The sequence below is a fragment of the Parambassis ranga genome, unplaced genomic scaffold, assembly GCF_900634625.1.
Source record: "Parambassis ranga unplaced genomic scaffold, fParRan2.1 scaffold_195_arrow_ctg1, whole genome shotgun sequence".
NCBI lineage: Eukaryota > Metazoa > Chordata > Actinopteri > Ambassidae > Parambassis > Parambassis ranga.
Genome location: NW_021144748.1, coordinates 36334 through 49931, shown reverse-complemented (window position 1 = coordinate 49931; position 13598 = coordinate 36334).

Below are 13598 nucleotides of genomic sequence, written 5' to 3'. Positions count from 1 at the left end.
TAGAACTGCAATTAATAGAAGGTGGACGATAAAATGATCTGTCCGTTCTGGCAGATCGCCGATACTTCAAATCCTTCACGATCATTTATCGTCAAATCAAACACCCCTATGTAAATCATAAATGTTCATGTTCAGACAGCAGCTCACATCAAGCCTGAAACATTCACTGGATTTACTTTGTTTCACTGTTACACAACAAACACACACACACAGCTGCTGGAAGTGAAACTATTGTTGTATGACTCCAGGAACTCTGCAGCCATTTTGTTTGTACGTCTGTGAGAGAAGCAGAGAGCAGAAGAAGCAGCTTCAACATAACAGCAGCATGAAGCTGTGACTGGTCAGATCCTCTTCAAGGAGACAGAAACAGTGTCAAAGGTCAAATCCATCAACATGTGTTTGAGCTGCTAAACTCATTCTGTACACACACCTTGTTTTTACACTTCTACACAGTCACACACACTAACACAACAACAACACACTGGCTCTTACCTTGTGTCTCTGTGCAGCTGAACTCTGATCACAGACACACAACCTGCAGCAGGACAGAATCACCGTCTACACAGAACAACTCAGCTGTTCCTTTTAGAGGGACTCTGTCCAACCAGACCAGTTCCACAGCATTGCATGCTCAGTGTGTGTCTGTGTGTGTGTGTCTGACATCACTGTTCAATGTGACTCCATCACTGTTTCTGCTCACATTCACAATAACACACATCACAGCCAACAACCAGAGCACAAACAGAGCAGCTCTACAACCTGAAGCAACCTCTGGAGAAGGAAAAGCTCCTTAAACACACTGAGAGAGTGAGAGTCCTTCAGAGCACTGCTGACAGTCAGAGCATCCCAGGCTGGAAGACAGGACCAGCTGCTGCTAGTGTGTGTGTGTCTGTGTGCCAGTTTCAATGCAGGACAGAGCTTTGTGTGTCTTTACAGCCCAGTGACATCACTGACTGACACACTCTGCACAGATACAGTCACACAAAGCTGCAGCACTGTCAACAAATCAAACCACAAATAGTAGGACAAAGACGAGGAGGTGAAGAGGAACGAGGAAGAAGAAATAGAATTACTGATGTCATCAGAGCTACAGTAGTGGATCATGTGATCAACCATGGAATGACCCTGTAGCAAGCATCATAGGACATATTGATGAGAATGGGTTAGTACAGTTCCTCACACTAAGTTTTAGTGTACCATACTCTAATGAGAAAAAATCAATACTGTACATGTAAAACTGAAACTGTTACTCCACAGAATTACTAGACATCCAGCATCTGGAAGGAGGCATGCGAGGATATGGACCAGGCATCATGTCAGGCCTGGATACGGCACTCCAGGAGACATGTTCCGGTGCCTTGGACTAGAAGACATTGCATGAGTTGATGAAATTCTGTGTCTGGACCCAGAGAGACAATGAGACTGATTTTCTCTCTCTTTCAGTGAAATTGTATGTTTTCTTGTGATTGTTTTGATGTGTGTGAATAAACATTCATACTTGAAATTGAATCCCTGTGTTGATAGAACTATTTATGACAAAAGTTTGACCTCACATGGACAGACCTGGTGCACAGAGAAAGCAAAAGCCAGATGTGTTTTCAGTTAATACCATCAGTGTGTAGTTGGCACATTGTGTGCTTAGTAATATGATGCTTTGTGTTAACTGTTGTGCTTAAGCCATCAGAAAAAACTGTAACTGTCTTTGTTTTGATGTGAGCAGCTCCCCCTGCTGGTCATGATTGATCACTACAGCTAGAACTGAACAGCGTTGACACATTTTACATCAGAGTGAATTAGAAAAAAGACAATGAAACAAAAACAACACTGAGCTTAGAAAGTGCACTCACTCACTGAGGTTGTGCAGTATGAAGAGTTTGTGTTGGCTGTGGCTGATCTGATGAAGATGCTGCTCCTCTTCAGGTCTCTGTCTAACTGTCAGAACCCAGAAAGCTGCCCAGCAGAAAACCAGCATCCTGAAGGCTTTGTTCACTTTCAAGGACTTGGAGAGCAGCTTCTGGATCCTGAGGAGCTGACAGACCCCAACACAAAGACGGGGACAGGATGATCCAGACCCTGCTGCTGTTCAGCCTGACCTCTGTCTGTCAGGGTCACACACTGAATCTGCAGCAAAAGGAAGCTGTGTCTCTACTCACTGTCTGTCTCTGTCCTTCACAGGGACGTCTGCTGTCAGAGCAGCTCCGACCGTCTATCAGGCAGAGGAGGACGACAGCATCACCATCACATGGGACAGTCCGGTCCACACAGACCTGTCTCACAGCAACATGATCTGTTGGTTCCTCTCAGACCCTGTGAAGGTTTTATATGAGCGATGTGCAGACCTCCTCTTCCTCTGATCATCTCTCTGAGGATCAGTCGCTGCACTTTGATCAGAAATGAACACATGTTTCATAGATGTGTTTACATTTAGTACACTTCATGTCAGAATCAATTACTGTTGATAATGATAAAAAAACCTCCTGCTCTCATCATGTTCTCCTCTGAACCCACACAGCAGCTCATCCATTTCCTGTCAGCAGGTGCGCCAGAGAGTCGTTCTAAAAAGACCTTCATGAGAACAGAAGAAGCTCTGGAGCATGTTTGAGGACACAGACACTGAACAGTTAATTACAGTCTTTATTAGAGCACAGCAACATGCTGATTCAGCAGGTTCACAGCCTGAAAGAGTTAAAGGATGAGGAGGAGGAGGATGAAGACTGAAACACACAGAGAGGTCAGACTCTATAACCATGACGTGGTCTTGTTCCTGAAGTTAATGACATCAGTTATCTCCTCTTGCAGCACAAGAATAACACACTACATGTCAACACTTACTGTGCTGAACTTCTTACAGTGTAAATACTGTTGTATGACAGGGGTTAAATAAAGTTAAAGTATAAAAGTTCTTCAGTTCTTCATGTCAGAAAATAAAAGTGCAGCAGTCTGAACATTGAGATGCATCATAACGGAGACACAAGAGGTGAATAACCACCCACTGCAAAGTCCCTCATCAGCATGTATCGTATGAAAGGAGGAGACTGACAACAGCACCACAACACAGTAACTGAGTGGACAAGCTTAACTTCAGTGTGTAACCCTTCATGTGCTGTTGATGTCATTTCATATTAATTACTCAATTAGTATATTAATTTCACCAGAAGCAGCATTGTATGTGGTGGCTTGTTGTTCTGAGACACAAGACTTACGTTTCTCTCTAAAAACAAAAAAAAAACTACAAACGACCATCAGGAGAACTCCTACTGTCAGTCCAATGATGAGTCCTGTCCGTCCTCCTGGTCTGCTGGTGGACTCAGAGGTGGACTCAGAGCTGGTCTGTCAGTGTGTGTCTGAGCAGCAGCTGCTGTAAAGGACAAAAATGTGAGTTGAGACTTGTTGATGTTTAAATGAACATGTGGACTGTTTGAATTGAACCTGATGCTGTCGTCTGTACAGATATTATAGTTACAGTTAGAAGAACAGAAATCAGACAGTTCTCAGCAGACAGCAGCTTTAACTTACTCACCAGAGACTGTGAGCTCACAGCTGGAAGAACCAGAACCAGAAAGCTGTCCTCACATCACACACATACAGACCAGAGTCTTCAGTCCTGAGTCTGGACAGATGAAGTCTGATTCGTCCTTCTCTGAGGGCGTCTGTGTCACTCTGGACTCTTCCTGAAAAACCTTCATCCACAGACTCTGAGAGCTCAACACCAGCATCGACCTGATACAGGACTGAGACTTTCTGGTTGGTTAAATGATCACAGTAGACATAAAGTCCTCAGTCTTAGTCTGAGTGTCTGTGGGGAACGTCCACTCAGTGTGATGGTTGTGGTTCTCCTCTGCCTGATAGGAGCTCTGTGTCTCCTTCACTTCAAGTGCTGCTGCTGAGGAGGTGAGGAATGAGAGCAGCAGGATCATCTTCTCTCTGTGAGAGGACACAGAGGTGAAGAGTCATCAGGTTCAGCATGGCTGTATGTTATGGTGAATGTGAGCTATGGACTGAAACAGTTGTTCTTTGATAAATATTAGAGCTTTGTGCAAAAAGGAGAATTACTTAGTTTGACTCCACAGAGCCTGGTGGCTGTTTGACTGTCGTTATGATTATTATCACTGTTTGATGCTCTGCACCATTCCCTCTATCTACTAAGACTACTTGAATCCTTCTATTGAGTATGATGTTTAAAGAAAACTTCCACTCAGGTCATTATTTGGTACAGTATCTGTACATTAGTACAGAAATGTAGTAAGATCAGAAACAAAAGACTGAATGTGTCCACATGTGTCTCTTGGTGGGTCCATGTTGTCCCTCCTGTCATGTCTTTGTTTCCATCAACATGTGTTTGAGCTGCTAAACTCATTCTGTACAAACACCTTGTTCTCACACTTCTATACAAACAGTCTCCACACACTAACACACAACAACACACTGGCTCTTACCTTGTGTCCTCTGCACAGCCGGCCAGTGTTAGGTTGTGTCTGATGTCTCGTAGAAAAACCCTCAGTGCAGAAAAGTTCCTCATTTACATGAAGGGCAGCACTCAACTGATCGAAATAACTGATCGTTAGGATGAAAACAAGATAAGATTTCTGTGCTCAACGTCCCTGATGCATGAACAGAGGTGGGTTATCAGGTCTGAACCCGCAGGTGACAGCGGGCTGTAATAGAGCAGCAGCCTGAAGCAGAGTGAACAACATTTATGAACAGAAAAAGTCCTCATGTTTCCACAGAGGCTCAGTCAGAGCCACCTCTTATTGGTTTTATGAAATTTCATGCAATAATTATGATTTTTTACACAGCCTGCTAATCTAATGATAAGATCAACCTGCTGCCAGTGCAAACGTCCTGATGAGCATTAACAGAGTGTACACACCGTCACAGGACAGGAACAGCTGCTGCTGCTCAGACACACACTGACAGACCAGCTCTGAGTCCAGCTCTGAGTCCACCAGCAGACCCAGGAGGACGGACAGGACTCATCATTGGACTGACAGGAGGAGTTCTGCTGATGGTCTTTGTAGTTTTATTTTGTGTGTTTGGAGAGAATCTGAAGTCTGGTGTCTCAGAACAACAACCCTCCACATACGATGCAGTTAGTGGTGAAACTAAGATACTAATTGAGTGATTAATAAGAAATGATATCAACAGCACATAAAGGGTTAAACACTGAAGTTAGGTTAGCCACTCATATAAGTTTGGGGACACAGTAAATGAGTTCCCAGTCTGAACAGGTTTGTATTGAGTACACTGTTAAAAAAGCTGTATAATATATATATATATATATATATATATATATATATATATATATATATATATATATATATATATATTATATATATAATATACATATATATAACTTCGATTTTTACGGACAATATATATTAAAAAACACAACTTTACTGTAAAAATACAATATTTTGCTAAAAATAACTGGGAAATACTATGCTGTCACAAAGAGGCCATTGTCGTAAAATTTGCAGTGATATTCAGAGGAAATGACAGATTTTTTTTGCACTTTTTTTTTTCACTTTTAAATTTACGGAACAAAACCATTCAAAAACATATCTTCATTTGTGCAAAATGAGATGTTAAAATATGTTATGTGTTTGTAAAAAAATACAAAGGTGTTATACTTACAGTATAGTGTAATAGATTTTTTTTCTGGAAACACTGTAACAATCATTTGAATTTGCCACGTTGCATTATGCTTGTGTAAGGCTTTTAATAGTTGCAGTAGTTGTGTCAATGATTGTGTTAATGGGAGGCACTTACAAGATGCACAAATAGCTGCAAAGTTATTGTTATTCACTAAGCAATCACCTATAAACTAGATGATTGCTTAGTAAAGTTATCATCTTAAACACAAATGTTTTTTTTTACTTAAAACATTTGACTATATTATTCATTTATTATATACTTCCAATATATATTGCCATTTATTAATTGTTTAATGCTTATTTAAATATACTGAAGCTCTAATCCCAGATCAATACTGCAACTCAAACTCCCACACCAAAAGGGGGCGCTTATACGTTACTACGCGTCAAATGCAGGGAGAAAACGGTTCGGAGCCTGTGGAGGAACAGAGGCAGGTGGAGACGTCACGGAACTTTTTGAATTTGAACCTTAGCGCAACAGCTGCGCGCCAGAGTCTGAGCTCTGGTTTTAAGGACTTAGCCTTTGACTCCTGACAACGTTTGGTACTGGAGCCAACGTTAATGCCGCTGTCTGTGAATTTACGCTGTGTTTGAGAGTAATAGTTACGAAGGAAGCTCTCTCTGTTCCTAAAATAAGACTTGCTCGCGGTTAGGAAGCGAAAGTTAGAAGAACTGACTGACTGTCTTATGTGAGGCATTTTGTTTTTAGCTTAGTTAGCTGAAATGCTGTACGTGCCCCAGCTGCTATCGAGTCGGCTGGAAATGCTTATAAATGCGCGATACAGTTGTGTGAGTCCGTCAGATGTAACAGCGCACTTGAAACAACATAAGGTGACTTGTTCCATGAGAGGGTGCACACGCATGTTTAAAGTGAAATCCTCATTTACTTCCACATAACAAGGAAACACAGCTTTTGCAGACAGCGGTATAAGCGACATGTACAGAGAATCACGGACACGGTTCTCAAGTGTTACAGCAGAGAAACAGGTTAATTCCACTGGATATATATATGTCAGGAAACTGAAGGGACCTTTTTCATAGAATTGTAAGTTTATTCTATTTTTAAACTGCAGGGCAGTTACTACACCTTCAGGATCCACCACCTGTGGCCCTGGCCTCCACACTGGAGTTCCTTCAGAGGTAAACAGACACTTTCTTCTCCTTTACAACTGATCAATTTGCAATTGTTGAACAAGAATTCTTGTTTCCACACAGGTTCTTCTTCCTGATAAATCCAGAGAAGACACTGGCTTGTTGAGTGAGGTTTGGACTGATTACTCTTCATACTCTTGATGGGCAAGTGGTCTATTTTTTTAAATTTTTTTTTTTTACAAGATTTTTGTGGCACTGCTATGTGAGCATGCTGAAAATGTTTTATTGAGTCAGCTTAACTTATGCTGTAAAATTAACGTAATTCCTATGTAATTCGATATACATCACAATGTATTTGTTACGGTAAAATCCTGGCAACCACAGCTGCCGGTAATTTACCGTAAAGCTGAACTTTTTAAATAAAGTGCCGTAATATAATTTACAGGTGTCCTGCTTTATTACTGAGATATGTTGTAATTAGGTCTACAGGAGTGTGTATTTTTTAATGCAAATTTCCGTTATTTTTAGTGAAAATAACTGTAACCAGATTTACATGATGGTTGGTAACTTTAAGGTAAACTGCCGTAAAACAGGTTTACAGTACATCTTTATAATTCACTGTAATTTACTGTAAATACACAACATTCTTTTACTGTAAAATGTACGGTTATCAAAAAGTCATACTGTAATCTGTTATACGTCCACATCTTATTTTACGGTAAAATTCCTGGCGACCACAGCTGCCGGTATTTTACCGTAAATACACAGATTTTTTTTACAGTGTTGATACAGGGTCTGTTTGTAATTTGAGTACTTTAAATTAAATAGCTAAATGTGTAAGAACCCTGCAAATAACCCTGAAAGCACTGCTTTAATGTGTCATTAAGCATCAGGTCTGTCACTGCACCAGAGAATTACTGCTGGGTGGAGGAGAGTGGGGCTCCCTGCAGGACCAGCTGTCTGTCCTGGAGGAGGTGTACTGACCATCATCACCTCTGGAGGGTGAGGATACATATTTTATAGCTTTTCATATTTTAAGCTGTTTTTTATTTTTGCCCTTTTTAAAAACATCTTTAGTAACATGGCAGCCGCCGATCGTCCGCTCTGCAAACCCTGATGGACGATGTGGTGGACAGAGGAGACAGGCACCCCCCTCCCCCAGATGATGTCCCACTCACAGCCAGAGGACTCCAAGGTCTTCACCGTGGCATCGTCCAGTCCAGCAGCACCAAGGACTCCTGCTCAGCCAAACATTTATATATATGTTCTTTGTGAATAGTATTTTCTGCTGATCTTTATAAATAATAACTGCACATTTTCATAATGCCCACTGGTAAATAGTTAGAAATGTTCAAACTGTGTCTTTGTAAATATTGTACATCAAACACACCACAATAAATGATTTACTGTGTCACTGAGAAGTTGTTCAAAATTTACTTCAATTATAAATAGGTGAAAACACATGATGTAACAAGGTGAGAAGAGTTTAAGAACACAGAGACAAGAACGATTTAATACACAATTTAATAAGTGACATTTAATAACAGAACATAAATCACTGCTGTCCACCATCCTCTGTATGAGCTGAGGTCTGTCCGTTCTTTCTCTGCTCTCTCCTCTCCCCCTCTCCTCTCTCTCTCTCTCTCTCCCTCTCTCTCTCTCTCTCTCTCCCTCCCTCTCTCTCTCTCTCTCTCTCTCTCTCCCTCTCTCCTCTCTCCCTCTCTCCCTCTCTCCTCTCTCCTCTCCTCCTCCCTCTCTCCCTCCCTCTCCTCTCTCTCTCTCTCCTCTCTCTCCAGCCTCATCTCCTCCGTTATCAATTGTCAGGTTTCTTCTGTTTCTCTCTGCTCCTCCTACAACAAAAGGCCAACAGGCAGAATGACCGTTTGATATATAACGATAATATGCTCCTCACGTGAACTATACTTTATACTATACTACAGTAAACAACAAGAAACAACATCCATCAAAGCGTTTAGTTTTTAGCGCCTCGTATCAACAGGACGTCATGTTTGTAAATATAAAACTCATTTTTTTAATGCCGCTGTCACTACTAGCATTTAAAACTCTCGAACTACTGCTCTTTACTTACATTTGAATGTGAATTCGGCACTCCTGCCGCTGCCGCTCGCTTGGTCCGTCATCGTACTATTGGACAAAAAGTAGGTCCGCAAAGCATTGTGGGATATTTAAGGCCACGAAGGATGGTAGCGATGCGTCCTCCAAATTCAGGCAAAAGGAGGACGCATTTGGAGGACGCATTTGAAGGACCCTTCGACTTTTGGCGAATTGGGACAGCCTTCGCGCAGCTTTGTGACGTAAGCGGCCTTAAAATGCGCACTGCGAAGGATGCAGACCCTGAATTGAGACACAGCTAGAGAAAGACTCGGAGAGACACTGCAGCGCTACCACGCAGCTGTGGACCTTTCTGAACCAACCCTGAAGCACAGCCGGTCAGAGCGCGCTACGATCGCTGCGTTTAATGTTGTTGGCAGAAAAGTCAGAGAGCAACAAACTGCTGTCTTACATCCATCCTTCAGCTCTGTGTTCTAAGAGTCTGAGAATATGTGGTTTCCTTTGTTTACAGTGGTGCATGTCATGTGACTTTACTTATGCAACATGTATGATAATGTTCTGTCTCCTCTCATTTCCAGACGTGCAGCCAAAAACATGTGCAGTGATGATATGTGACGGTATCATCATGGTCTCAGAGAGAAGAGCTGAGTGTCTGTTCTGATCTGTGGATGCTTGTGTCTCTTCTCCCCTGTAGTTTCTGCTTGTTGCTCCGTCACACGCCCTCTGCTGGTGAGCCGCGTCATTACACACAACCGCTCATGTAATGAGGTGAATTTATAACTTTTGACGTTATGTGGAGGAGCGATTGATTTTGGAATGAGGAGGCTGCAACCTGCGATGGCACCACTAGATGTCAGTGTTTCACAGCATTGGTGGTTCAGTGGTAGAATTCTCGCCTGCCACGCGGGAGGCCCGGGTTCGATTCCCGGCCAATGCAATGACCCTTTTAACTGAGGAACATGTGAGGGGACATATATTCACCTTCACATCTATGCTGTTGTTCAGCATGTTGTTTTATATGTGTTAACAGACCTATCTGACTTCTGTTAACATCACTGTGACATACACACAGAGGCACTACACTTCACAGACGAGCTTCAGTGGTACAGTGCACATCACATTTGAAACAAGAGCACTTACCATCACTGGTAGTGAAGGTGTCCCAGGAAGAATTACAGTGATGTTTTACCTTTAGAGCCTTTTTATAGAGCACACTCATTTGATTTGAATTAAGAATGTTTGTTGGTGCAGTAGCCAGCATGAGCACTGTAGATGTCTTTATTTAAAGAAGAAAAGAGAAAAGACCATGTTTCACCTCTTTCTGAGCCTCGTTAGTGCAGCAGGCAGCGAGTCAGTCTCATCATCTGAAGATTGTGACTTCAACCCTCATAAGGGAACTTGTTTTAGAGCCAGAATACAGATTACAAAGAGCACACTGTATGTTTACATGTCATCCAGGTCATGTTCATAGAGACCACTGAAGCAAGGCGTCTGGACTTGTAGAGTTTTCTTGAAGACGTTTCTCTGCTCCTCCAAGCAGCTTCATCAGTTCTACCTGTTGGTGGGAAACATGCTTTATATGTGGAGGAGGACCTCAGTGGGTCTGGGTCAAACAAACAATAGCACTAAATGTGTCCATACTTACCTGTGATGTTCTGGCTGCCTGGGCCAGGTGTGTCTAACACTGGCTAACGCAGACCTGGGCAAAGTACGGCCCGCGGACCGTGCGCACAATAGAAGAAGAAACAGAAGAAGAAAGAAAAGAAGAAGGCAGCAAGAGTCAGCTGTCAGCACGGCATCACCGCTAACGTGTTTCCCACCCTCGTTTCTTCTAAGCTGCAGCACTGCGTCATCCCATCTACTCTTTGGAGAGACGCGCTGTGTACACTTTAAAAATGCTGCGCGACTATGCTGAAATGTACGGTAAAGCGTGAAGAAACGCCACGGCGCATTCAGATGTTTCCGCGGAGCTGCAGCCGACATCTGCTCTTAAAAAGCTCAGACCTTGTCCAACTTTCAGAGCTTTGGGATCTGATCGTTGTTAAAACTAGTTTGAACTCTAATGGTTTTCTTCTGTAAAAATATCTTCACATCATCTGCTGCTCTGTGCGGAGTGTGTTTCAACATACAAGCAGCAACACTCAGAGTGGACCTGGACACACACAGAGGACAGAGGAGAGAGCAGTAAACACACAGACCGGTTCACATCATCAGCTCCCTCCGCCACACACTGATTCTGTGGTGTTTTTCCGCCAATGCCATTTTATAATATCTATCTTTCCATTCATTCAACTCTGCGCAACTCTCTCTCTCCTCCCGTCCGCGTTCACACACATAAGCGCACATGCACGCGCACACACCGAGAGCAGCTGATCCGCCCGCTCCTCCTTTCAATGCACCATGACTGTTGAAGGAGAACCCGGACCGGCGGATATGTTCACAGAGAAGAGCCAACGTTCTTGATGATGGAACATCGCGCAGCCATTTATGAATCAGTTAGTTACCTTGGTGTAACTTTAGTAGTTCCATATATCTGATTATAGTTTTATATGCTATTATGTGGTTAAATCACATTATTTATTTGAACCTTTATTTCACCAGAAAATGTCATTTTACAGAACGAAGAACAGGCGGACACATGAGGTCAGTGTTGAGTTCATATAGTGAAATAAAAACCTTCAGCTTCAGATGTTTGTGGAATCCATTCCTTAGATTAGAACTAAACTAGGCTCAAATTAAAGTAAGAACTTTCATTTCAGTTTGGTGAGTCATCCAGGAAACATGAGAAAGGACAGGTCTGTCTGAGCAAACTCATTCTACTGGCCTGTAATGTATGGAGCTGAGGTGGGGGAAGGTCCAGGCAGGGTTCAAGTCAGCATGTATTTATTCATCTTATCACCCAGAACTAACTGAGGGAATTAAGATTTAACTGAATCCATTCAAAATGCTTCTTGTAGCTTTAAAACTGTCATAGATAAGCATGCAGGTGTATATTTAACCTTTATAAACCCCAATGACCAACTCTCCGACCGATGTGACACCGAGATGCCCCCACACACTGCTTACAGTGATGAAAATGTAACAAGAGCATATTTATAAAGGTAGACACTGTGCCAGTGAGCTCCAATTCAATTCATATTATTATTGATGAAAGAAATGTGGCCCTTTGCTTTTCTAATGGAAGTCTATGTGGCCCTGCAAAAAAAGAATTGCCCACCCCTGGGCTAACGACTATGAGACTGGAGGGGGACTGGTGGACAGCCCTTTGTTCTTGCTGTGAGTCTGTGCAGACTTCCTGGAATGGATGGAATCACTGCATTGTATGTGGTAGAAAGATGATGTCTGAGGCCTCCACCTCTGTTAAGGGAAGGTTCTTCCAGCTTCACATAGATGCTTCCTTGACTCCTCTTTCAAACCACCTTTCCTCTCTGTCTAGGATGTGGACATTGTTGTCCTCAAAGGAGTGTCCTGTTTTTAATACTTGTTTTCTATAATGATTTTTCTTTAATGTTGTTAAGATTTCAAGCTGCAACTCGACACAAAATAGATGACGGCGGCCACTGAGTAGGTCTCATCACAGATGTAATGGCAGCTGTTCTGTCCCTCTCCTGACGGTTCTCTAGCTTGTCCACACTTTGAGCTCCGAGCATTCATGGAACGTGTGCTTGCAGCTGAGCCTCAGACCTCACCTGGCAACAAGGAATTCTATTTTCTGATTGGTCGATAGGTCGCTAAGTCCAGACAGCTATATGAGCACCAGATCCAGAAAATATGGTCAATCTTTCAGTCAGTCTGGTTCTGACATCACTCCGGCCACATTGCAGAGGTGGAGCTGCTCTGCTCATGATGTCACTGCTGCTGTAAAAACACAGACACAGACATAAGAAGTGCACAAAGTGTTTTGCAGTCATGTAGCATGTGATGCAAAGCTGACAGATGAAAGTCATGTCTGAAGCAGCACAGTGCATTTCCATCTGCTCAACACAACAACACAGGTCAGAGTCACACTGTAACTGATGCTTCACAACAAGTTGTGTAACTTCTGGTGTTTTTCTTTACAATCAGCCCTCAGGTCTCATGATCAGTGAAATATGAAGGAAGTGTCAGAACCGGTCTGACAGCTGGGTGACTCTGCACTCAGACCTGTTCTATCCACTGTTAACCCATTCATGTCAGTTCTGTGTCAGGTGTCCTGTTTTCAAGGTAATGAAATAGATGGATGATAATATCCTGAATTTCCCTGAGGGACCTCATCCCTGCTGCACTGTGTAAGGTGTGTGATCCATGCTGCTTCTGCTCAGTGATTGATACTCACAGTGAGGTCTCATTCAGTCAGTAACCATTCTCAATAACACTGTTAGACTGTGGCAGACACACTGTTGAATCATGTCTGCCCTCAGGAGCATGAAGGTGTGACAGGAATGCAGGTTACAGAGAGTCCGGCTGCGACAGCTGATTCTTATATTTACTGTATTTGACTTCAGGGTTTGCAGCACATTATGTCGACCAAGTCATGTAAAGAAATCGGTCCAGACAGTGTTTAGCTTGTGTGTTTTCTTGTTGTCTGTCAGAGGCTGGGTCGTGGCTCTGCTTCAGAGAGTTGGCTGCTGACACCTGGCTCCCAGCTGAACCAACAGTCTGTTTAAACCTGTTCAGAGTTTCTAGGAAGTCATGTGACCACAGAGGCTCCTCCTATGATGGAGTATAAACACCCTGAACACTGACTGCTCTCTGCTTCGTCACAGAAACCAACAACACAGGTAAGACTCACTCACTGTG